The following is a 26,532-nucleotide window of genomic DNA, read 5'->3' on the forward strand; positions in this document are numbered from 1 at the left end:
GCATTTGAGAAATCTGATATGTTTTTATAGAAATATTAATACACATTATACAATCAATCCAAACTCTTAATCCATACCACATTAAGTATTCTTCCAAATTACAAAATGTTTCATAAAATCCTAAAATAACTACTCGTCCTCATCATTATCTCCTTCATTATTTGGTGGCGGCAATGAGCGAAACCACTCTTCCAATGCTGCAGAACAGGCCGGGTCCTGTAGTATTGTTTGGAGCATTTGCAACTATAAAGAAAACAAAATATATTAACAACATATCAGAATAACATTATAATTAATTATACCATTACTTTCCAAAAATTACCAAACTACAAAATATCAACATATCAAATCATAACCAACATATCATTATAGCATTCTACTTTCCATTATAGCATTTACTAACAATTACCTGTGATTGTGGTTGTTCTTGTGTCATTGGTTGTTGCTGATCATACATAGACACAACGGTAGGGGGTTTACGCCCAATGCCTCTGATATGTCCGCGTCGAACACCCAATATTCTTTCAAAACAATCTTTTATATCAGTTGGTGCTAGACCGCTTGCCTCAGAAGTAGCTTGGGTTCGTTGGTTTATCTCTTCGAGTAAAGCATTCTGTATTTTTTAAAAATAATAAAAATCATAAAAATTAGATTACTAAATACCTTTGACGATATAAACACTTATATGAAAAATACAAATTAACCACTTACGTATTGTTGCTCGACTGCAGGACTATAAAATACCCCTTGGCGATTGGAATTAGCTTTATGAAAAGCTTCGATTCGACTGATATCCTATTTAACATTAAAATTTAGATTAGTTATACTTTAAATAAATATTTAAATATATCATAACTTACTTCTTTGAAACATGCATTGACGTATGAGCTCGACCCCCCTCTGTTTACAACTAGTTGTTTTGCACGACATTCCTTGTTTGACGCCGAACGCCTTAAAAATTCTGGCGTTTGAAAATGTTCGACTGCCTTCGCCTAATTTTCATGTGACATTCCGTTAGGGGGGTTGTTTAATGCGGCTTGGATATCTGCAGGCCCCCCGATTTCCTTAAAATAAGCATGAGCTTTACTTTTTCGGCCTCTGTAAACTTTTGCAAGACTCGAATCAATGCTCTGCAACAATTGAGCACGCTCCGGATCCATGTTAACCTTATCCAAATCAAATTTATTCTGCAAAACACAAAAATTTTAGTTAATTAAATAACAATCACAACTAAAATTAAAATTGCATCCAAGTTACCTTTAGATGAACAACTGCTGCGTTCCTTAAAGCGGAGGAAACATTGTCCCAACCAGATACGTTGAAAGGGACATTGTTCCACAAATACCTCCCAATTTCATGGGTGAACCAATTACCACGCTTCCCGACAGGGGAATATGTGATCTCCCTGTCGAAATCCAAATCTATGGGCTTTCCCTTATTTGCCCTTATCAACTTTCCCAACTCAATATTTTTTGACATGCCCCTCCTTATTTTAGGAAGCTCGGCTGAAAAAATACAATTAAACCTATTAGTCACGATAACTTATTATTAAATAATAAAAATAGTTAATAAATATATCATAATAATGTTGGATTAGTGTCTAAGTCCATAACTATTTTGGTATGTACTTGACCCGATGGTGCATGGTCCTTTTGGGTTGCCTTCACCAAAGCAACTTGATTGGAGAAATAAATAGAAAGAGAGGTTATTATGATTTATTAATATGTTATAAGAATAATATATTAAAGGAGAAATCATATTTGTTTAATTAATATTGGTCAATAATTAATTAAGAATTAATTTTGTGATCAAGTGTAATTAATTAAACTAGAGGGGCTGAATTGTAATTATGTGATAGTTATAAAATAAGGTAAGGATTATCTTATATATATGGTGAGCGAATTTGAGGTGATAATCACTTAGAATTTGACTAGGATAAGGGTTTCTAAGAGTTATCTTATGGTTGCTTGGTGGACAAGCAACTAGATAAGGATAAGGACTGAAAACCTAATCCCAACCCTATATAAAGACCCCTAAGGCCTTGGAATTCGTGTACTTGATCCCTAGAGCATCTAAGGACGAATTCTAACCTCCCTCCTCTCTCTTTATACCTTCTCCACTTGCTTATGGTGTTTGTAAACCATTAGAGGAGTGACACTTGTGACTCTAAGCCTTCCAAGGTCAATTCAAGGAGGAATTGGATTGTTATTGCTATATAACAATCAAGGTATGTTCTTAAACCTACTTACATGTGAATTTGGATTTCCATATGCTAGAATTAGGGTTTATAGTCTTGGATTCAAAGCATGTACAATAGAGAAACCTAGATCCAAGCATTAGGGTTTGTATGAGCACATAGGATGTCTTATGACCAAAACCCATCAGTGGTATCAGAGCCTTGATTGGTTTCTATTGTATTGATGCTTGATGTAAATGAAAATCGTGTTTTGGTCTCACTGTTCGACCTGACTCGGCGAGTCACTCTTGGACTCGGCGAGTCAGCCCTACTCGGCGAGCTCCAGAGGGTGACTCGGCGAGTCGGTGCGTCAGACAGTGCTTATCTCGAGATTTCTTGCTGTTTTTGCATTGGGATAATTACCTTATCATGTTAGATTAATATTAATCCGATTATATGATATATTTGACTATAATTTTAATCTAATTGAAGATATTTATCAATTAATAAGATAATTGTTTCCTTATAAGATAATTGATTAATTATTTTAAATAAATTGATAAACTATTTTGCAAGAAATCATCAAATATGGATAATTATGTGATTAAATGTTAATTTGAATTATTTGTTATTTGATCCTTGTTGTTGTGAAAAGTTTCATATTTGGCCCTTTAGGTTTTATAGTTTAAATTTGAACCCCAAAAGTTTTGTTGTTTTGAAATTTAAATAGTTGAAACCCTAATGTTTTGAAAAAGGTTTCAAAACTTGCCCTCAAGTTTTGGAATTTAAATTTTGATTAAATAGTTTAATTTTGATGCATATTTAAATTCTAAACCCTAATGTGTTGAAATGTTTCAAACTTGCCCTCAAGTTTTGGAATTTAAAAGTTGATTAAAAGTTTAATTAGGAATGTTAAGTTCTAAAACTCTAAGAAGTTTTGAAAAGGTTCAAATCACACCCTTGTGGTTTTATTGATTAATTAAGGTGTATAATTAAAAGAGGTTTAATAAATCCATAAAATTTTAGGTTTACAATTTAAGTGAATTAAAAGTATAATTGTTAAATTGAACCACCAAATATTTTAAAAGTATAAAATACACCCTATACTATATATAACATTAAAAGTCTAACATTATATATATGTATGAGTAAAAGTCAGTCTTACCGTTAGTAGGCCTCATTCACGAAGCTGGTCTATAAGGGGTGTTTAAGGAAATTGCCTATAAAATGGCGATTGAATGGTTATCCACTCTTACCCACCGCACTCTTGACTAGTGGAGGGTCGTTAGCCGAACGGGTAGGATAGGACGAAACCTTCCATTATAAGTATAATGAATTATAAAAGTAACTAAATGTTTTTCAAAATTCCCAATCTTAGTTACTTAGGCAAAAGTGAATTGATGCAATTCCATGAAATTACACTTTGTGCCCTTGCGAAGACGTTAGTGGAGCGTGTGTGGTTTACCGGCACACTAAATGGGTCTAAGCAAAGGTAGCAAAGGGTGACTCAATGTTTTTCATAGTTCGGTGGAGTGTGTGTGGTTTACCGGCACATCGAATAGGTGACTGTAACATGTGAGGGCACCATGTAGTTTGCATGGTTATTCACACCCGCTTTGTGATCCTCGGCATCCCAGTCACAAACAAGAGGGGCATATCGAGATTTAAACATGCCATTGAAATGTTCAATGAATCTCAAAGGATCTAGGAGTTTCATAGATTTAAAACTTAAATTCTTTTTCGTTTTTCGTGGTGGAAATTAGTGAATCGTCATTCACTTACCTTCAAATATTCTTCAATTTGGGTTACGGCATCCCTCTCCCGAGTTGTAGAATATTGTGTTGGGTCCTAGCCTTAGTATTTCATTTGGGTGATTTACTAAGGACTCAATCTATCAACTAACTTGAATTCGTTTTTCTCCCGTTTTATAGATGTCAAAGTTCGACAACTATGGTCTTCCCAAATTCCGTGGAACAAGCATTCCACATGAAGATGGTATTCCACGATTCAATCGAGGAACGAGAAATCATGCTTCACTTCCTCCTCCTCCTCCTATTGTTCTCCCCAACCCACAAGATCGAAGAATTGAAAGATTCAATATCACTAATGCACTATTGGAAATGAAACATGAAGATGGTAAACCCGTGTGTGCCCACGTTCTAGGAATGAAATCACACATTGACAGGTTGATAATGTTGGGTGTGTCATTCCCAGATGAGTTGGCTGTGAATTGGGTTTTGCAGTCACTTCCTGAATCATATAATGAGTTCAAAAGAAAGTATTATATGATGGATCATGACGACAACCTCATTGACCTAACTTACACGCTCATTGCTGCTGAATCAGAAATGATTTGGCGAAGCAATGGAGCGTATTTGTTGGAAAAGTCAACCGACCATACTTCTGAGGACGTTCTAGGAGAACCGACCTGCGTTTGCTGCCAAAAGAAAGGGCGTTGGATACAAGTCTGCCCAAAGAGCCTGAAGAGTCCAGAAGATGGGAGAGTCAAAGAGTATGGCTGTGCTTCAGGTAAAATCCACTATCTAACTCCATTAAGTTCCTATTCATTGATACATAATGTGATAAGATTGCATTTGAATGTTTTACAGGATCGGTGAAAAGAAAGGAAGCTTGGTGAAAGAACAAGATGAATCTAATCACAAGGAATGGATCTTGATCGCATGGACTTGAAGATTAGATTTTGAGCTTAGATAGTTATGATAGAGTTGTTAGAAATTTTCTTTTGAAATACATAGTTTTCAATGGATTTGCATTGTAAGGACAAATGTTTTCCGCTGCTTTTATAAATAAAATAAATTTTCGTTTGACTTATTTATTTATTTGTTTATTTCCTTGCAATGAAATCGTTATGAAAATTGGTGTTTGAATATTTCTACAACAAATGGATATGATTCTTATTTATGGTGTTTATCAAAAAGTCGAGAATTTACCAAATAGGGAGAGTTTCTCATCGCCCAAAGTTTCAATTGGACAGAAATTTGGAATCACGCAACTTGGTTGCACGATGAATGAGAAATTTCATATTTGGAAATTAGACAAATTCATTGACAAAGTGTCAAGTGAAGGACTAAGAAATCGAACACACAATGTTGCGTGTTGATCAAGACCACCATAAGAGTAACAATGATATTCGTCATGATTTACTAAAGGTTTAGTAAATATGATTATACTTACAAGATTAAGTGTAATTTTGAATTGATTAAAGGGTTTAGATCAATAGCAGAACGAATAACAAGAATCAAGTAGGCAGAAAGATAAAAGTTTCTCCATTCTAAGAAGATGGGAGAGTACCTTTTATGCTTTATGATAGGTCTTAATGATTAAGAACCATATCTCAATTGATCCTCTAAGTGAGTCTTAGTACAATTGTATGTCTAAGAAGAGGAATCAAGAATTGAAGAAATGGTTAAATCAATAAGTCAATCATACTTCATTCCAATAACAAGTCTTAAAGTTAAGATTGTGACATTGAGTGAAAGGTATTAAAAAGGTTTGTAACTTTCATTAAATGTGGAAAGTTGTGATGTCTTGGATAAGACAAAGACCAACTAGGACCAATTTATGAAGTCTTTTGATAAAAGCTACACTAACTCTTGAATATTTGTTTGTCAAGAAATGGTTTTTGACAAGAGAATCTTATATGTCAAGGAGTCAGTGGGAGTCTTAATGGTCTTGAAAGGTTTCAAGAATAAATCAAATAAACCTTATCGATCATCACTAGCACACGAGTTAAGGTTTATAACCTATCGTGTTGACATTATTTTGATTCTGTGCCAATCCAATCGAGTTAATTATGCATGTGAGTTCTATGAGTTCTCATTTTGAACGCATAAAAGGCAAAGCACCTTAATCAATGAAAGGTACATTGATAGGAAAGGGTGAGTTGCTTAACTACTTGGAAGACATGGTGGGCAGCTGTGCTACCATAAAGGCAAGAAATCGAGATCAAGAAAGTTCGATCCATAAGAGTTTGAATTTGTCGTAAACCTTGGTTTTGACAAATTCACATGGATAGGAACAAATACACTGTTTAAATCTAAGTGTCATAAGATTTCCTCCTTCATGAAAATGATTGTGAGGAAATGCTTTCACTAAGACAGATTTTAAGAAGATAGTGATTGTAAAATTGCATTCTCGAATTCAATTATGGTTACGACATCCCTTTCCATAATTTGAATTGTGAGGTTTGGCAATTAGTCTTAATTGTTTAGACACACATATGAACTATCGAAGGCAAATGTGTATAAGTTCAAGAAACATTGATAAAAGATTATCAAAGCACTAAGTATTAGAAACATGAACTTAAGAAATTCAATAAGCATTGTTTTTCTGAAAGTTAAGATGTTTATGAATACATGTCGAAGCTAGTGGGAGCATAAGTGTTATGTTTTATAATAATCATCAAGATAGTGGGAGCATAAAAGTTATGATTGTATGATTATTAAGGAAAGTATTGCAAGATTAGCAATATTAATTATAGAAAACAAGAGTCATACTTTGCAAAGTCGCAATAGTTGAAGAGTTGTTTTGCTATAATTAAGGGAGAGAATATTATGCTTCATTTCAAATCTAAAGGTTTAGGTTGAGAAATGTTAATAAAATTTAGTCAAAGGTACAAAGTGTGTTCTTAAAATTTCGATTATGATTACGGCATCCCTCTTCACAATTCGAATTTTGAGAACATAGCAAATAAAACATTATGCGTCGTGTCCCATACGCTTCGGGTATAGGATCGATTGCAAATGCTTTAATGTTTGACCATTCTTAAATTTTCCGAATGTCTAGCACATTTAGAGGGAAAAAGGACTAGAATCAGTTTAGACTAAAATAATTAAACAACTATCAAAGGACAATCCAAGTTCGACGAGGATTGGTCGCTTGTGAGTAGTTGGAAGTATAGTATTAGAAAATATGGAAATGTTTCCATATTGGATGGACTATATCGACATCGTTACGAATAGATAAGATTCTATTAAGAATGAGTTGTCATATGGAACATATGGAAATGTGTCCATATTGGGAATTGAATATTGAGAAATCTATGATTAGATTAGAAACTTCTATGCAAAAGGATGTTCAAAGAATGTACTTTGAGTGAGAGACATCACGTCTATGGAATTGTTTTGTAACAATCTCCGATAGAGGACTTCGTAATATCATTGGCAATAGTCTTTATGACTTTGGTGCAGTGACATTACGAAAGGATAAGTTGCATAGAATGTTAGAATCTAGCATATTCTATAAGTAACAAGAATTTGATATTCTTTAACTTATGAAAAACGGATTTGGAGTTGTGAAATGAGAAGGATTGGAAATGTGTTCAATGTGATCTATTTCACAAAGTAAGAACCATAGGTAAACATTGTGTGCATGCTAGGAGCATGGGACAATTGTTGGAATTCAAGTAAGAAGTTGATTACCCGAAACGACAAATAATGAGTAATCGATATGGTGATAAATAAAAGGAGTTTTATTTATACTCAAAGGTTTGAGGCCATATGGGATTAGTATTATTCTTGTGTTTCACATTTGCATGTTTTGACTTCCAGAATAATTGAGTTTATTAAGAATAATCGAATTATTCAAACGGGCCACATTCGTTCATATGTTGGAAGTAGGTATGAATGAAGACTGTCGTGAATTGGTGTGTGGATTGTCTAAAAGAGTATTAGACATAAGCAAATGTTTGCTGCAACGTTCATGAGTGCTTATGAATGTGATTTAAGCATTGGATTAAACCCACGCTCACTTGGATCACTCCATGGATTGTATCACGAGTGATTGGTGAGACGATAACATCTTATATTCTTGAGACCGAGATGTGTGAGTTGTATCTTGCAAATCGGTTGCACATTGATAATATATAAACGCACCAGTAACTTGGTGTTATAAAACATATTGTTGTGTGTGATTTGGTGCGTGAGTACAAGCAAGCATTGTATCAAAGTTTATCCGTTCCTTTTATCCAAAGTAGGATAAAAGCGATATCTTTGGGCCCCTCGATGGTTTAGTGATGACAAACGTAAATGCTCGGCCGGGCTAGGGCTAATTTGATTTGTTCAATTAGTCAGTCGTCATAAATCAGAAATCGAGATATAGTACAAAGAAAATGATTTGAAATCGTATCTTATATGATATCTAGAATGGAGGAATATATGATCCCTTATCTAAGGACACGCGTATTTGATATGATCAGAGTTGACAGCGGCTTTGGAAAGTTACGATTGCAGATCGGGATCCGAAGTCATACACAAAATAGTTATTAGACTTATCCAAGTGGGAGACTGTTGGATTAGTGTCTAAGTCCATAACTATTTTGGTATGTACTTGACCCGATGGTGCATGGTCCTTTTGGGTTGCCTTCACCAAAGCAACTTGATTGGAGAAATAAATAGAAAGAGAGGTTATTATGATTTATTAATATGTTATAAGAATAATATATTAAAGGAGAAATCATATTTGTTTAATTAATATTGGTCAATAATTAATTAAGAATTAATTTTGTGATCAAGTGTAATTAATTAAACTAGAGGGGCTGAATTGTAATTATGTGATAGTTACAAAATATGGTAAGGATTATCTTATATATATGGTGAACGAATTTGAGGTGATAATCACTTAGAATTTGACTAGGATAAGGGTTTCTAAGAGTTATCTTATGGTTGCTTGGTGGACAAGCAACTAGATAAGGATAAGGACTGAAAACCTAATCCCAACCCTATATAAAGACCCCTAAGGCCTTGGAATTCGTGTACTTGATCCCTAGAGCATCTAAGGACGAATTCTAACCTCCCTCCTCTCTCTTTATACCTTCTCCACTTGCTTATGGTGTTTGTAAGCCATTAAAGGAGTGACACTTGTGACTCTAAGCCTTCCAAGGTCAATTCAAGGAGGAATTGGATTGTTATTGCTATATAACAATCAAGGTATGTTCTTAAACCTAATTACATGTGAATTTGGATTTCCATATGCTAGAATTAGGGTTTATAGTCTTGGATTCAAAGCATGTACAATAGAGAAACCTAGATCCAAGCATTAGGGTTTGTATGAGCACATAGGATGTCTTATGACCAAAACCCATCAAATAAAACTCACCATCTTGTTCGTGCTAACCACGACCAAAGCCTCCTGGAGGTGGTGGATCCCCGGCTCCATCACCTCCGTGTCCAAGCCCCATAACATCGGCCATCATGGCCAAGAGTATTGCCCAAGTAAACCTCATCTGCAATATGAATAAAAGTTAGTTACCCTGCGAAATTGTAAGATATACAATATAGACAAACAACATAAATAAAAGTTAAACAAACAATATCTCCGGTTTATGGCTATCTTGGGGGAAGGAGGGGCAATTTCGGAATTTGCAAAAATATCTCCGGTTTATGGCTGTCTTGGGGGAAGGAGGGGCAAGCACCGGTCAAAGAAGCAATTCCTACTCCACAAAGTTGTCAAAAAATCGTGATATTGAAGAAAGAAAGAGAGGAAAACGAGAGAAGGTGGAAGGTAAGGAAGAAAATGGCAGAAAGGTAACCTGTGAAGGGGTAATCTGCGTTCAGTATTAGCGGCGACGGGTTTTTGCGGCGACGCAAGGGCAATAGCGGCGACAGTAGGGCATTAGCGGCGACAAGTGGAGGGAAAAGGTAACGCACGTTTCCGCTTTCCTCAACAGCCGTTAGATCAAAATAAAATCGGACGGATGGGGTGAAAATGACGCGGATCGCTAAATCAAAGCATTAGCGGCGACACATAGCAATAGCGGCGACATGTAACGCGTCATTTACATGTCGCCGCTATTGCTATGCGTCACTGCTAAAGGCGACGCCGCTAATGCTTTGATTTCTTGTAGTGTTGCCACATGTCATTCTCTCATAAAATTAGCCACATGTAATTTTGTCATAAATTTGATATATATATTTATTTTCCACTTGTCATTACTTCAATTTTTATTTTCAATCTATCATTAATTTAGTTTCTATAAATTAAACCTACCATAATGACTATTAATTTTAAATTTTAAATTTTAAATTCAATTTCAAATAAATTTACAGTTTAAACCTTTATGTTTAACATTTTGTTATAATTAACTCGTTTAGTACACTAAACACATAATTTTAATTAATTTATTTTTTGCATGTTTTTTTCACATAATTTTCACTTATTTCAATTTCAAATTCAAATAAAATTTCTATTTAATCGTTCGTACTTAACATTTTGTTTTAATATATGGGTCTCACAACTAGTTGTAAATATATAGTACATATACATTATAAATGGAGTATATATATATATATATATATATATATATATATATATATATATATATATATATATATATATATATATATATATTAGGATCCCAAAATTGTAAGTTTCCTTGTTTAAGCCTCTCTCTCTCTCTCTCTCTCTCTCTCTCTCTCTCTCTCTCTCTCTCTCTCTCTCTCTCTCTCTCTCTCTCTCTCTCTCTCTCTCTCTCTCTCTCTCAATATTGTTAATATACAGTAGATATACATTATAAATGGAGTAGACATACTAGGATCCCTAAATTGTAAGTTTCATACTTTCCTTTTTTAAGCCTATATATATATATATATATATATATATATATATATATATATATATATATATATATATATATATATATATATATATATATATATATATATATATATATATAGTAGTCGTGTACCCACGCAAAGCGACGGCGACGAATAGTATACGATGACGATTAATTTATTTAGGTGAATAGTTTCTTTGTGGCTATCAAAACAAACCATAAAAACATTACGTATTAACCAAGTTTAAAATATTAATAATTCTTTAGTTCTTAAAATTCTCAAACGTTGATAAATCCATTTTTATGTCAATTTGTTGCAGATTGCAATTAATCAAACATAATGATAACTCCAAATAACCATAAAATCTTAGCTTTTTTGGTGAAAATTCATTTGCGGTGATTAAATTCATTTTGAAAACATGTAATGCACCAAAGAACATGCAATGCAGGTTTCATCTCCTTGGATAACTTTGTAGTTATTTCCTCGATTAGTTTTTTTTTATGAATATTTTTTTTTCGAGGAATTTTTTTCCTTCGATTAGTTCTATATGGAAAATATGTCATATTTTAAATAATATGTAATGCGGTTGTTGATAACCAGTTTTATTTTGGAGAATAATAACCTTTTACACCTTAAAAATGTTGTTTTGGTTTATTTTAGGTCTCATACTTCAGAGATTATAAAAAATATCAAAATCCTTTTTATAGTAATTTTAACTCATTCGAAAACATTAATAATATTAATAATATGTATTATTTTACTCATAATTTTGAAACTATTAAAATTAATGGATTTGTTTACGTAACTCATAATAATTCACTATTATTCACGACATGAATTCACAATTTTGGTGTAGCCTATTAGAGGCATAGTAGTGTGAACTTGAACACCTATGTAATCGTTTTAAGAATAATATAAAACCTTCGTTTTGTTATCTGGTATGTTAAGTTGTTATGTAATTTTCTTGTATGGTGATTTGGAAAACTGCGATACAATACTTTGGACGGGTATGAGTAGGTGTGAATGGTAGTAGAGGCCTATACTATCGGAAGCACATGACTCGCACTTGGATCAGGGAAAGTCACAAGGTTACTAAGAAACTAGTAATTGATTCCGTTTTGCTCAAGTCTGTCGTTACCATTGTTTCGGTGATAACTAAGATTATGATTATTATTCCAACCCTAATGGTCATTATCAAATCGAGTCCGACTAAGACAAGTATGCTACGTTGTTCAGAGAACCAAGTTCGATGTAGCATCTGACTTAAGACTGGAGTGAAAGATAATCGAAGCGATCAATAGAAGTATCACAACCATTTTTTAAGTAAGAAGCCTATAGCTAGAAATGTTACATGTTAAAATGTGATTATATCACATTAGAACATGAAGGAATGTATATCCCATTATGGAATTTGACTCTAAAAGACCTGAGTCTAAGCGTTGTATCATACGATGAGAGGTCATTAAAACATGACCCATCGGCCTATTACGATAAATGAAGGAAAGAACTTATCTTAAGTCTTTTAAGAATAAAAAGGAGTCTTCAATAAGGATTATGTAACTCGAAGGTTACGATTGAAAGTCCAACGCAAGATAGAGAGCGAGTACAAGATCGAGCACCGACTGCAGTCAAGAAGTCTAAGACTTAGATATTGATTCGAAGGAACACAGAAGCTACGGTTAAAACCTAGGATGAAAAGATAACGTATGGAGTCATTATACAAGCTATGTTTCGTTGATTATTTTGGGACGTAATCATCCTAAGGGGGAGATAATTGTAGTGCCCGCAGATTCGGGCTAGTCAATCTAGAGACAATAAGTGTCAAAAATGATTTTTTTTATAAATGATTGCTTAGAATAATTAATCTCAACTAAGTTTTAGTATATTTCACAAGGTTTCGTACATATAAAGAACGCTGGAATCCGAGTTATAACGAAGAAGTTATGACCTGCTGAAGTTTCGCGACAAAACCGACACGGCACCGGGAATCGTAAAAAGTGAGTTTACGATAAAGTACTTTTTAGCCTTAGGGGTCTAAATGAAAGTTGTAGAGTACGTCTCCACCTACGTGTGGATATAAAGAACGTCAAAAACGGAGCCCGTATGTAAAAGTTATGACCTTCTGAAGATGCAACTGTCTAAGAGCATGACACGTGTCTGAAACCCTAATCGGATCGGACTCACGACGTGAGCAGTATTTCTTACGACATGAGGAATCACACAGACACTAATCGAGCCTAGGAAACACCTGGGAAGTCTACAGGATGACTCTTGGAAGCTCACGACGTGAGCAAATCATTCTCACGACGTGGGAAGTCGTCCAGACACGTTTCGGAGCTATAAATGCAGATGGCGAAGCTACGAGGTGATACAGCCATGGCTCACGATGTGAGCATTGATTCTCACGACGTGAGAGGCCAAAATTCGGCCTATAAATAGCCATTTCGACCTCAGCCATTCTTACACCAAAACATCTTTCTTCTCTCTCGTTTGTTGAATTTCTTTTCCCGAGCCCGACGATCACGTACCGCTGACCGTTTCTAGTCAGATTCTATCAACTCACGCTACTAAGGTGAGTGCATAGTTACTTTCATCTTACACATAGATATGAAGTATTTTATTTAAATTACGTGCTATGTATGCATATTATATGTATAGTTGTTATCTATGCTAGATGAACACTATTATACATGTTTTAAATGATTTAAACTATATACGTATTTTATACCTATAAATTACAATGGGTAAAGATGAGTTAGATGATGAGATGAAAGGTAATATAGATTATGAGATAAGGGTGAGAGGTGAGAAATGAGAGAAGCCTTTACCCAAGCGTTGGCCCAGTCATCTAGCAGAGTATGGATGGCAACCACAGACTGTTCTAGATGGTCCAGTGGAACACTAGCAAGCTTGCAACTTGTAGGTGTTGTGAACAATATGTTCACCCAGTGTACTCTAAAAACCCATCAACATGTATTGCGAGTGAACTCTCAAAAACGATACTGTCAATAAACGAGATAAACCCTGGCGACTATGCTGACTTAGTGCCTAAACCCTGGTGACTATGGACTTAGTGCCTGTTGTATAAACTCTGGCGACGTTGGACTTCGTGCCTAATCCTTAGGAATGAATGAATAAGAAATAGTTGATTCTTAGGGTAAATCCTTAAGATTAAAGAAGATAATGAGGATGAGTAATTGGGTTGATTTTTTGATGTTTAAACATAAGAATTATATTATTGTGGGTTGAAAACGCTATGTACTCACCAGGTTTCCCAACCTGACCCACTCAAGCTTGTTTGTATCACAGGTGTCGATACAAAGCCACATTACACTGAGAGATTAATGAGATATAAATCATTAGTGACAATGAATTTAAGTTCTGTTTATGCTTATGTTTCTGTATTGACGATAACATCCCAAATATTTTAAAATGAATAAAAAAATTTCTTCGGGAATGCTTTGATAACGCATTTATCATGTTTTTCTGGAAAAAATTCCGCAACATTTTTATTAAAAGAAGTACTATGATTTTTATAAAGCATAAACAAAATCGGCCTTTTCGGACCCTGAAATTGGGGATGTCACAGAATGTATCAACAAACTCCTAAATTTATGGCAATTAATTTAATATGGTTGCAACTTAGAAGTAAGAAACATGTAAGGAATGTAATGATAAAAGGATAATTCGACTTAAGAAAACATTGGGCGGGAAAAGCAATTCAACAATAGATATTGAGATGACTCGTGTGCCAAAAATGATTTTTTTTTTTTTTTTTTTTTTTTTTTTAAATTTTGATAAGGAGATTTTGTAATGAAATTAGGAATCTATTGACGGTGCAACGGTTTGATAATATTTTGCAGCTCATTGTGGCCTTACTGTTTGATGTTGAGTGGTGTTGTGCATGGTTGCTAATTGAATGAAATACATGGTAAAATAAAAAGCAATGATAATAATATTCGTTAATTTTAATGTACTGTAATATATCTATTGTTTTTGTAGGTTGAATAACGTATAAATACAAGATAAAGATGATGCTCTTTTTTTCCAAAGTAACAATGTACTTCTATACTAACATGAAACTGCAAATTTACTTTTCTTTTTAACAAAATATGACAACGAATTTCTATTTTTTAACGAAAAACTACAAGGTATTCCTCTTTTTAATTCAAAATAGGAACACATTTTTTTTTAACTCAAAACAGTTTGTTGATAAAAACTAATAGATGTCCATCAATCATTAGCCGAAAAAACTGTTCGTCGCTGTCGCATCGGACAGATACTATTGATTGGAAAAAATTGTTTATCGTTCACCGAAGAAAATAGCAAAAAAACTAGTAAACATCGTCCATAATTATTTGTCAATGCTGCATTGCACGGGGTACGTACTGATGGCTGGAAAAAACTATTTATCATTCACAGAAAAAAATAATAATAAATTAACAGCAAAAGAACTATTAAACATCCCCTAATTGACTAATTCATCACCCGAGACATTGCGCTGGAGCTGCTAATATATATATATATATATATATATATATATATATATATATATATATATATATATATATATATATATATATATATATATATATATATATATATATATATATATATATATATATATATATATATATATATATATATATATGGCTGTTAGGTACCTAGTGTTAGATATAGAACCATTAAAATTTCCAAATTAATTGTGATTTACTCTCAGCATTCTTCCTAAACTCACGCATCATTGCTCCACCCGATATGCTAAAACTTAATAATATCAAGAAAAATACAAAGTAGTAAAACAAATACGATACATGCTAAAGTTTTAGGGAAATTATATCATTATTGAAAAGATTTAAACGTGTGAACGCTACAATTCATTTCAATGTCGATAAATTGTGGAGTTTAGTTGTTGATCTCCATGATCTTTTTTTTTTGAGATGTGAATATAATTGTTGAGATTCAAGAAGTATACGTAAAATTAAAATGTAAATTATGTTTAAACGGTGAGTGTATTACAATTAATGCAATTTGAGAGTAACAGTAAGAAATTAGTTTTTCTAAATGGGAAATTAGGAAATGATTTGGTTTAAACAAAAAGTAGGAAACTATATTTTTTTTAAGTTTAGGATTTATATCGGAACTAATGAGGTAGTATTAGAGGTTCTATATCTAATATTACGTACATGACAGTCATATATTCACTTTCCCTATATATATATATATATATATATATATATATATATATATATATATATATATATATATATATATATATATATATATATATATATATATATATATATATATATATATATATATATATATATATATATAAGGTTATAACCCGTAAAAAACACGGTTAAAAATTAAACGAATTTTAATAGCTAAAATTCTTAATTATTAATCAAATCTTTTTCAAAAATTATTAAATAGCAGAGTTATGTAATTGGTATGTAACTTTATCATGTTTGTTTCAAACAAAATATGTGTTTTTTTTAAAGATATGCGAGACATTATTTATGTGTAAATTAATGAAAAAAATTATGATATTATAATAAAATATAAAATTGATTATAAAATAAAACAACCACAATCAATAAAATAAATGAAAATTAGTATATGGCAAAATACAAATTAATTTATTGTAATAAACATATATTAAAATACAATTATAAAGTATTATAAAGTCTACTAATATGTAATATTTAACAGTCAAGTGCAAAATCCATGTGCAGTTTGCTTCTTGACTTTCTTAATTTGAAGATGAAGACTTCCATTGTCCATTCCAACTTTATATTCAAGAGACTGGTCTTCATTCCCATTAGCAGGAAGTAGCGACTCTAATGCTTTTATTTAAAAATCATCAATATCAAATATGTTAGTTCTTCTAAATATCAATATAAAATTAATGTCAAAAGAAAATAAAGAAAACATCTACTTATACCAACAACCATATCAATTTGCAAGAAAAGATACTTATCGTAAAGAAAAGAATTTCACTAAATCCATTTTGCAAACCTTATAGATATCATGTGACAAATGTTCTTCCATGAAAAGCCTATGATTTTGGTTATTATAGTGATTATCCCATAAAAGTTGTTTAAGTTAAACTACATTCGTTTGTAAATTTCATGAATCCATGATTTCAACTGTCCAAAGAAATACATGTTTCTAGTTTTACACTGTATACGTACATGTTATATATGTTAAAAAGTAAAAATAAATGGACATCTAATTCTATATCCTCACAAAATATGTTCATTGTCAATACTGAATAGTTAATATCTATTGTCATTCGTCTTGTTTGGTTTTAAATTATATACAATTCATTTCAGATCATCATATCTACACCTGGACAAAGCTACACATGTTTTAAGTCTTGAAAAGAACCATATAAATGTCTATGTAAAAGCTCACAAAAAGATTTTTCACAAACCATCAACTGGAGTATTTTACATCATCGACCCTTGTACCAGAAGCACCATCTATTGTTTTACTGGAATAAACAGAAAAATAAAGTCAAATAAGTGTGTCTTCTAGCCTATAAACAGGAAAAGAGACACCGGTCAAAATTTTGAAGTAAAAAAAGAAGCCAATAGAGTTCAATATATATATATATATATATATATATATATATATATATATATATATATATATATATATATATTAAACTTTTAATTGCTTTAATCATATATTTTAATTGTCATCGTACAATGAGTGATGGAAAATGGACAACAAGCTATGTCGCTAAGCCTTTTTGAATGGTAAAGCTAAATCTTTTAAATACTACATCCGAAGATCTAGGGGATATAACATTACTATGCATGGTTCGTTGTACTCTTTTAAGAAGCTCTATCGTATCCGGTGCGAGGAAACCAAACGTATCAAATGCAAATGGTATGAATACGTGTTGATTTTCCATGCACGATTTCTCATGTTTGGTGGCTTTGCCTGTAGATGTTTTTCAAGCAGCATGTCCCGCCGTGAAACCCCCAGCCCTCAGGCCCACGAGAGGGGATACCCCTGTAAGATCCACACATGCGTGTTTCCCTCCGACCCATCCAAAAATCAAAATGTCAGCCGGCCTGAGGGTTGACCTTCCTTCTGTCGAGTCAGTCAAGAAATTAACAGGTGCCTCTTTCTTAGCGGTAGCCTCAATTTTTAAATAAAAGAATAAATTATTGATCAAAAGAAACCAATAAGAAATCATTAGTAGATTTTCAGGTACCATATATCGGTTAAACAGTTTATATCAACTGCAAAAATACCATATAATTGTTTACAACTAATCAACCACTCCACATTATTTGGACTAATAATGAAATTAAAACCAAGATGAACAAAAAAAAGCGATATGTAGATACGTAAAATCACCTGTTGATTCATTGGGGGTTGCTTCCTCTCCTACATTACCTTCAAATTCCTCATCTCCAAACTTAACATCATTTGTATATGTATCGCAAGGTGCATGCTGGTAAGACTGGTCATGAACAAAATAATCACCAATAGTATCTGTGCCTTGATTTGCATTTGATTCATCTGCCTGAAAGTTAAGAGTTACTCAAAATTTTACCAAAACTAATAAACTAGGCATTTTCCAATTATTCACTTATCCTCTATTGTTGCTCATATAATCAACTTTCACAGTTTCCACACCTACATACAATAATAGGTTAAAGAGAAACACTAAAGGAGGCAAAGATAGCATTTTGCGATAACATATACATCAAAGTTTTCATTTGGGAAAATTATCGAACAGCTGGCATGCGTTATGAAATAGTTGTAAGTTAGAAAGAAAGAAAGATGATCTTGCCTTGTTAGCGGTAAAGTTAGATACATGTAATGTCAGTGATGTGTGTTCTATGCATAGATAGATAGATAAAGTGAAAGGGATAGATCGAGAGAGAGAAATAGAAACATGGTTTTTATGGTGAGTGTAGAAAATGAGAGAGTTGAAAGTAGAAGAAGCACAGTGATGATGCTTTGAGAGCTTTCATCTCGTGGTGATATAGCACATAAGGTAGAGTTGTAAGAAGATACATTAACTGATGGGCATTAACTGACTGGTGAGGGGGGGGGGGGAGAGAATCAGTTTTTGGTGAGGAGAAAGGAGCAATAGGGGAGATGGAGGACGATGACTCGATGCACAGAAGGGGCCTGGTGGTGATTAACCTTTTTCTTCGCCTAATAATTATTGCTTATTAAACCAAAAATCAGTCGCGATAAGGGAAAGATTATCGGAAGGATTGAACACCAAGAAAAAAATTGCGAACAAAAAGAAAATTGTTGATATTTTAGAGCGTATATCTAGCCTTTTCCAGCTAATCAACCCAGAAATCTCGGTGATCAATAGTTGATTTCTCTTCTTCAAGTTGGAAACTCGTATGAGTTTGGAAAGGTAGGAAAAAAGAAGCTGATATTTAGGGACTTAACTTGGTTGAAGGAATGGGCGGGAATAAGAGTCAGAGGGCTTAGGAGAAAGTGCCACGTTGTAAAGAAGAGGGTAGAAAACAGACATGTGCCATGTTAGGGATTCTTTTATTAGAAGAGAAATTATTAGTTATTATGTTATACAAAAATCTATGTGAACACCCTTAGGGACTATTTCATAATTAACACTCTTTTTATATTTACAAAGGATTTTTCATTTTTGCAAAGAACTATCCTCCAAAAGATTCTTTCAAATCTATACACCAATTTCATAACGATCGTAAAACAACAAACAAAGATCCATATATTCATTAAAAAAAACCATACATGATATATGAGGATATATAATTAAGGAGATACTAAGATACATATAGATTCAAATAAACATTATCTTCATATCTTCATATTATCTTAAGTAGCATTAAAAAGCAAGAATATGCAAATAGAATTATATCAACTTTAGTTATGGTTTAAAATGATAAATAAATCATATTTACTTCAAAATTCTAGACAGAAGCAACACACAAATATATTTTAAACATTCATTTTTTTTAATTAATAAACTTTTTATTTTTTATAAAAGTTCAATGACCATTGAACACAAAATTCATTGAATATCAAGTGACATTTCACAATAGTAGAATTTATTATTGAATGATAACTAAGTTTAACACTTCTTTAAATCTCCCATTAATTGTACTATTGATTGTAGATGTTATAAAAAGCAAAGCTGCTTCCAAAGTGCTTCTTTCAAGATCCATAATTAAAAAAAATTCCACATCTACAACAAGAGACCAGTCATTAACCTTAACAATGTTATTGAAAATCACAACTGAAAGCAAAAACCAAAATATTAACCTGCAATAAATGCTATCACAACCGCTTCGCTTTTCCACATAAAAGTTCCAGTTCGGGCATTTCTTCCATTTTTTTTCCATTTTTTGTTCTTGGCAAGCTCCATTAACATTAAATCTTTCGGATTTCTTTCATATTCCTTTAATCTCTTATACTCTCTGCAATCCATCCTGGAATGCCATGCCACCTTACACTGCGCACAGAACAATCTATGGCAGTTTGGGCATTCCGCCGATGTCACAACTTCTCCACTATCATCCACCAACATGGCTGAACAATCTTTAAACGGGCAATAGAGTTTCTGAGTAGCCATGATCGTAGACTCGCATAAAGCATCCTCCCATCTTTCAAGAACTTCTTTTGCGACTATATCTCGATAAACTTCAGGTCCTATTAGCCCTTTGCATGTTGGGTCAGGACACTTCACCTTCGCGATGTTTTCTTTAATCTTCACATATACATGTTGGCTTATGCAATCAGAGCAGAACAGATGGCCGCAAACCTTTGCATTTGAAAAGATTTCTGGTAGAGCTTTTGTGTCCATGCAAATTCCACAAATGCGCTCGTGTAATGTGGCTTCTTCAGCTTTCAGCATTGCCTGCTTCCTCTTTAATTTATTTGGAGGTGTAAAAGTTGCAGGAATTGATGATGATGATGCAACATTTTGTGATGACGATGATGCATTTCTTTTGGATGCTGAAGGTGTTAGAGTCTCTTGAAGTTGTAGTTCCTGGGCGTATTTCTCATCGGAGATCGGGAAGATCTCATCAGCTAGATCGATAATCATGCGCTTCTTTCGGGGTTGTAAAATTTGTATCAAACATATAATTGAAACATGAGGGGTTTCGTTGTTTGGTGCTAGTTATACTAAAAGGTTTCGTTGTATAAATTCCAAGTTTTCTTATGATGCAAAGCAGGGAATTTTGCTATTTCAACTTTTGATTCCACCATTAATCAACTTATAAAAATGAAAAAACTGAAATAAAATCCCTACATATTGGCCTTATAATCGATTTAGTCCTTACATATTTTTTCTATTCAATTAAGTCCCAAATACCGGTAATCGTATTCAATTTAACCCTTTGACCCGGTCAACAGGTCATCTAACTTTTAAAAATTACATTTTTGGCCCAGATTTCAAAATTTATTACAAATTTGGTCCAAAATTTACACTTTTGGCCCAAATTTTAATTTTTTTTACAAATTTGGTCGAAACTTTACCCTTTTTGCCCAAATTTTAGAACTTTATTATGAATTCATCATAACTTTAGTTTTTTTACAACTTGTTTTCTCAAAGAATTGTTTGAAATATGTTTTTTCTTTATAACATCATATTTATACAAACAAAAAACGAATTTTCACATAAAAATCTTATATTTTATATATAAAAACTTTCTTCAAAAAGTTTTTTGTATATGAAATATTTAGTTATAAAAATAGGTATTTATTAAGTATATAAATATATAAGAAATCCGTTTTTATAAAAAAAATGTATACAAAACATATTTTACAAAAAAATGTATACAAACACCTATTTTATCTATATTTTTTTTTATAAAATCGTGTTTGTTTATATTTTTTTTTTATAAAAACGTGTTTGAATATTTTTTATATAATACGTGTTTGTATACATTTTATAAAATGTATACAAACACGATTTTATAAAATATATACAAACACGTATTATATAAAAACTTATTCAAACACGTTTTCATAAAATGTATACGAACACGTAATATATAAAAAATTATTCAAACATGTTTTTATAAAAAAAAATATAAACAAACACGATTTTATAAAAAAATATAGATACACACCTATTTGTGTGCATATATATATATATATATATATATATATATATATATATATATATATATATATATATATATATATAAAGGTGATAGGTGCTTGTATAAATTTTTTTATAAAAACGAATTTGTATATATTTATATACTAAATAAATACATATTTTTATAACTAGATATTTCATATACAAAAAAGTTTTTATATAGAAAATATAAGATTTTTATGTGAAAATACATTTTTTTGTATAAATATGATTTTATAAAGAAAAAACATATTAGAAACAATTTTTTGAGAAAAAAGTTGTAAAAAAACTAAAATTAGGATGAATTCATAATAAAATTCTTATATTTGGGCAAAAAAGGTAAAGTTTGGACCAAATTTGTAAAAAAATTTAAAACCTGGGCCAAAAGTGTAAATTTTGGACCAAATTTGTAATAAATTTTGAAATCTGGGTCAAAAATTTAATTTTTGAAAGTTGGATGACCTGCTGACCGAGTCAAAGGGTTAAATTGAATACGATTACCGGTATTTGGGACTTAATTGAATAAAAAAAATATATAGGGACTAAATCGATTATGAGGCGAATATGTAAGGAATTTATTGTAGTTTTCCCTATAAAAATTTAACACTTACTAATTAACTGATAATTTAGAAGATACTGAAGAATTTACCTTCATCTCCAAACAACGAACTGACTTCGACACTTTACTTTCGCTGCTATTTCTCTCCTAAATCAAATTTTGGTTTTTGTATGATGTTCGACGTGATTCTCGGCTCTCTTCATAACAAATCGAACCCTCGTCGTAATCCAAATCCAGATTTTGGATGAATATATTCATCATGTGGTAAAACAGGTCCCTCTACTTCATGTATCGAGACTCTTCATCCTTGAAACAAAATATTTTATTGTTACTATATACTAATGATCAGTGCATCTATGAAGCAGAACGTAAAGAAGAAACATATTACATAATCACATTGGGTTCAATTAAATAAGAAGTAAAAATGCTACCTAGCACTGGTTTTGACATTAGTGCAAGGTAAGAAATAGAGAAAGCCATCATTGAGAAGAAAAAAAATATATCTTCCATGCATTTGTTATAAAGTTAGTCTTACAGAATGGTTATTCCAATAATATTACATGAAGACACTCTTAATTTTCTTTTTTTCCTTTTTAAATAATTTTTTTATATTAATTTAGTTATCATCGTACAACGAATGAGATGACAAACAGACAACAAGTTGTGCAGCTAAGCCTTTTTGTATGAAAAAACTAATTCTTTTAAAAACTACATCCATAGATCGAGAGGATATAATATTGATAGGCATGATCTGTTGTACTCTATTAAGAAGCTCTACCACATCTGGTGTGAAAAAAACCAAAAGTATCAAATGCAAATGGTATGAACACGTGTTGATTTTCCGTGCAAGATTTCTCATGTTTGGTGACTTTGCGTTTAACAGCTTTTAAAACAGTCTGTCCCGCCGTGAAACCCCCAACCCTCAAGCCCACGAGAGGGGATACCCTTGTAAGGTCCACACATGCGTGTTTCCTTCCGACCCATCCAAAAATCAAAATGTCAGCAGGTCTGAGGGTTGACCTTCCTTCTGCCGAGTCAGTCAAGAAATTCACAGGTGCCTTTTTCTTAGCAGAAACCATGGCACACTTAAATATGTCAACCAAAACATCTCTAACCATATCGTGCCTGTATTTGAACCCCAAGACTTCTTTACAATGAACTGCATGCTCTCCAAAAGAGTCCAAACATGCCTTGCGACACACCGAACATATCTTATCAACTGGAAATATTGGAATCATGAATCGATATTTGAGGATAGTGCGATACTCCACATGAGACATATGTTGGCTAAGCCCATCTATAGTGATAGGCTATCACTATAGATGGGCTTGGCCAACATATGTCTCCTGTAGAAGAAAATCTTTAGCATGTAGTGCACGTAAGCACTGGAAAACCGCTTTTTGCCGAGCCGTCATGTCGAGTTTCACTTCTATATCTTGGACAATGTTATAAAAAGGGCACTCACCAGTGTATTCTAGGATTTAGGGTGGGGGTTTCTTTATTAGTAAAACTGCTAAGGTCAAAATCCAGAAGTTTGTTACGAAGAGAAGTCAAGGCACAATGATAATAAGAATCCATACCATGTATGTCGCTATCCTGTAAGATGTGGTCTTGTAATACCCAAGATTGGTCCCTTGAGGCAACAAAAGCATATTCTGTAGCCTCTACTGCCGAGTATAAAGAAGAAAGATAAATCAAATAAAGACACATACTCCAACATATCAGGAGAGATCAATTCGCCATAGAAAACTTGTATTCACAGAGCTTTGGTGGAACAACAAAACCATAACTTAAATTAAAGGCACTTACTGTGTTGCAACCAAAATATTGTAATTATATAATAGATATACTAGGATCCCTAAAATATGGTAAGCTCCCTTTGTTAAGATACTCTCTCTCTCTCTCTCTCTCTCTCTCTCTCTCTCTCTCTTTCTCTCTCTCTCTCTCATGCATATATCCAGGGATTACATTCTATAGCATTAACATTTAGCCCATGGTTGGCTATTGGAAAGGAAACTTGTATTAAAGAAGGAATGTCGTTCCTTGAAAACGTGTCTTTTTCATTTCGGCTACCCCCAATTTTATTTCACTCATTTCAGTGAGGAATCTAAACTACCAATTTTGTCCTCTATTGCTGCTACTTTGAATCAATTAAAATCCTAACCAAATCGCAAGAAAAATATCTATTTAAGAGCATCCACAACGCAAGTAGTATAAGAGTCGAATAGGGTGATAACTAGGATTAAATAAGAGTTAAATGGAGTGTGAGTGATGACATGGAGTAGAGTAGAATGGAGGAGTTGAATGATCATTAAATGGTATAAACGGGTGATTAGGATTAAATAGGTGTTTAATGGGTTGTTGATGATGTTGTATAGATGTTTAATGGATGATGTGGCAATCCGTTAAACTCTATAGAGTTCAATGGATTGTAGGTGCTCTAAAATAGACTGACAATCGGTTCCTAATTTAGAAGGAATCAAAATGTCAAAATCAGGTTCAGTAGTGGAAGAAATTCTTTCATGTTCGTCATTTTTGGAGTAAAAGTGTTCAAGAACAACGAAATTTATATGATTTTTGAAGGTAATTTATCTTTTCTTTTCACATTTTCATTGTCATTTAGTCACTTGCACAATTCCTTTTCTCGGACGAGTATGTGCATATTGAGTGTTCGATGAAATGTCTAAATGAAATGAATTCAAGGTTGCATGTCCTAGTTTTTTTTTATCTTACATTAGCCAAAACAACAATCTTTGGTTACTAGGTTAGCATCAACCTTTTTATTTATTTATATTTTCTTTTGTAATTTATGTTAATCGGATACTGCTATAAGTTTTATGAAACAAAACGTTTGAAGTGTTTTTGTTATCAAACATTGATCTATATATAATATTATTCATGTTAATGTGATAACTGCAGTTATTTGTTTATCAAATATGGATTCAATATACTACTTCTTATTTTATTATTCTTTTCCTTTACTCTATATCTTGTTCTAAGTTAGGGAAATCAGGACACAATGTAGTTGTTTTTTATTGGAACTTCAATTGATGGTTTTGCTTAGAACTTCAATTTGCTTTGCATTTTAATAGTTTTAGGGATTTTATTTAATCAAACTTTTTGTTTAATACAAATATTTTCGTGTGATTATTTTGTGCTTGTAACTTCTCCTGACATGGTTTCTTGGATATTTTAGGTGTTGATGATGGTTGCTATATAGACTGGAGTCACGATCTGGTTGAATGCAAGGTTAGACTCGTAAATATCATTGATACATATTCTTGTAACTTGAAAAGATTTCCATAATGTATAAAGAAATAGCACTCAAGTTTCCAAGCTCTTTAATTTTTATCGAAAGATTTCCACCAATTTTAGTTTCACTTTCTTTAGCTGAATACAAGTTTTGTTTTTGTCAAGAACTGAAATTCTTTTAGTTGGATTTGCCAAAACAGACGGATTAGAAAATAGAATATCTAAATCATCTTTCTTACCTAGTTACCATTGCCCTAATGTCAAAACCATTGCTAGTTAGCATGTTTACTTGTTATTTAATTAAAGGGGTGTGTGTGTAAGCTTATTTTTTTAGGCTTAAGCTTATGAGCTTAAGAGCATAAGAGTTTGAGCTTGTAAGATAAAAAAGTGTTTTGATTAGCTTATGACTTATATGCTAATAGGCACTTTTAAAAATAGTTTTTGGATTAATTTATTTTTGTAAAATAACAAAAAGGACATGCTTACATTATACAATAAAGTTATCTACTATTGGGAAAAAAAATTATTTATAGTTGAGGTAAATAGGTAAATGTATACAAATAAACCAATCATTTGAAAAAAAAAAAGTTGTTTTCATCTCTTTTATGAAAATTGGCTTATTTTTAGGTAAAATAAGATCATAAGCTTAGGGGTGTTTGTTTTAGCTTATTTTTAAGGTTTTTTCTTATTGTTTGGGCTTATGAAAAAATTAGTGTTTGAGTTAGTTTATTAAATTAAGCTTATGAACTTATTTTACCTAAAAATAAACCAATTTTCATAAGCCAGATGAAAACAACTTTTTTTTTCAAAGGATTGGCTTCATTGTATAAATTTATATATTTATCTTCAACTCTAA

General features: G+C 32.3%; 1 pseudogene; it reads right to left on the reverse strand.

The window, feature by feature from the left end:
- Positions 1-129: 129 nt before the first annotated feature.
- Positions 130-20,985, reverse strand: LOC122194988 (uncharacterized; annotated as a pseudogene).
- Positions 20,986-26,532: the final 5,547 nt, after the last annotated feature.

Source organism: Lactuca sativa, chromosome 1 (genome assembly GCF_002870075.4).
Source record: "Lactuca sativa cultivar Salinas chromosome 1, Lsat_Salinas_v11, whole genome shotgun sequence".
NCBI classification, from domain to species: domain Eukaryota; kingdom Viridiplantae; phylum Streptophyta; class Magnoliopsida; order Asterales; family Asteraceae; genus Lactuca; species Lactuca sativa.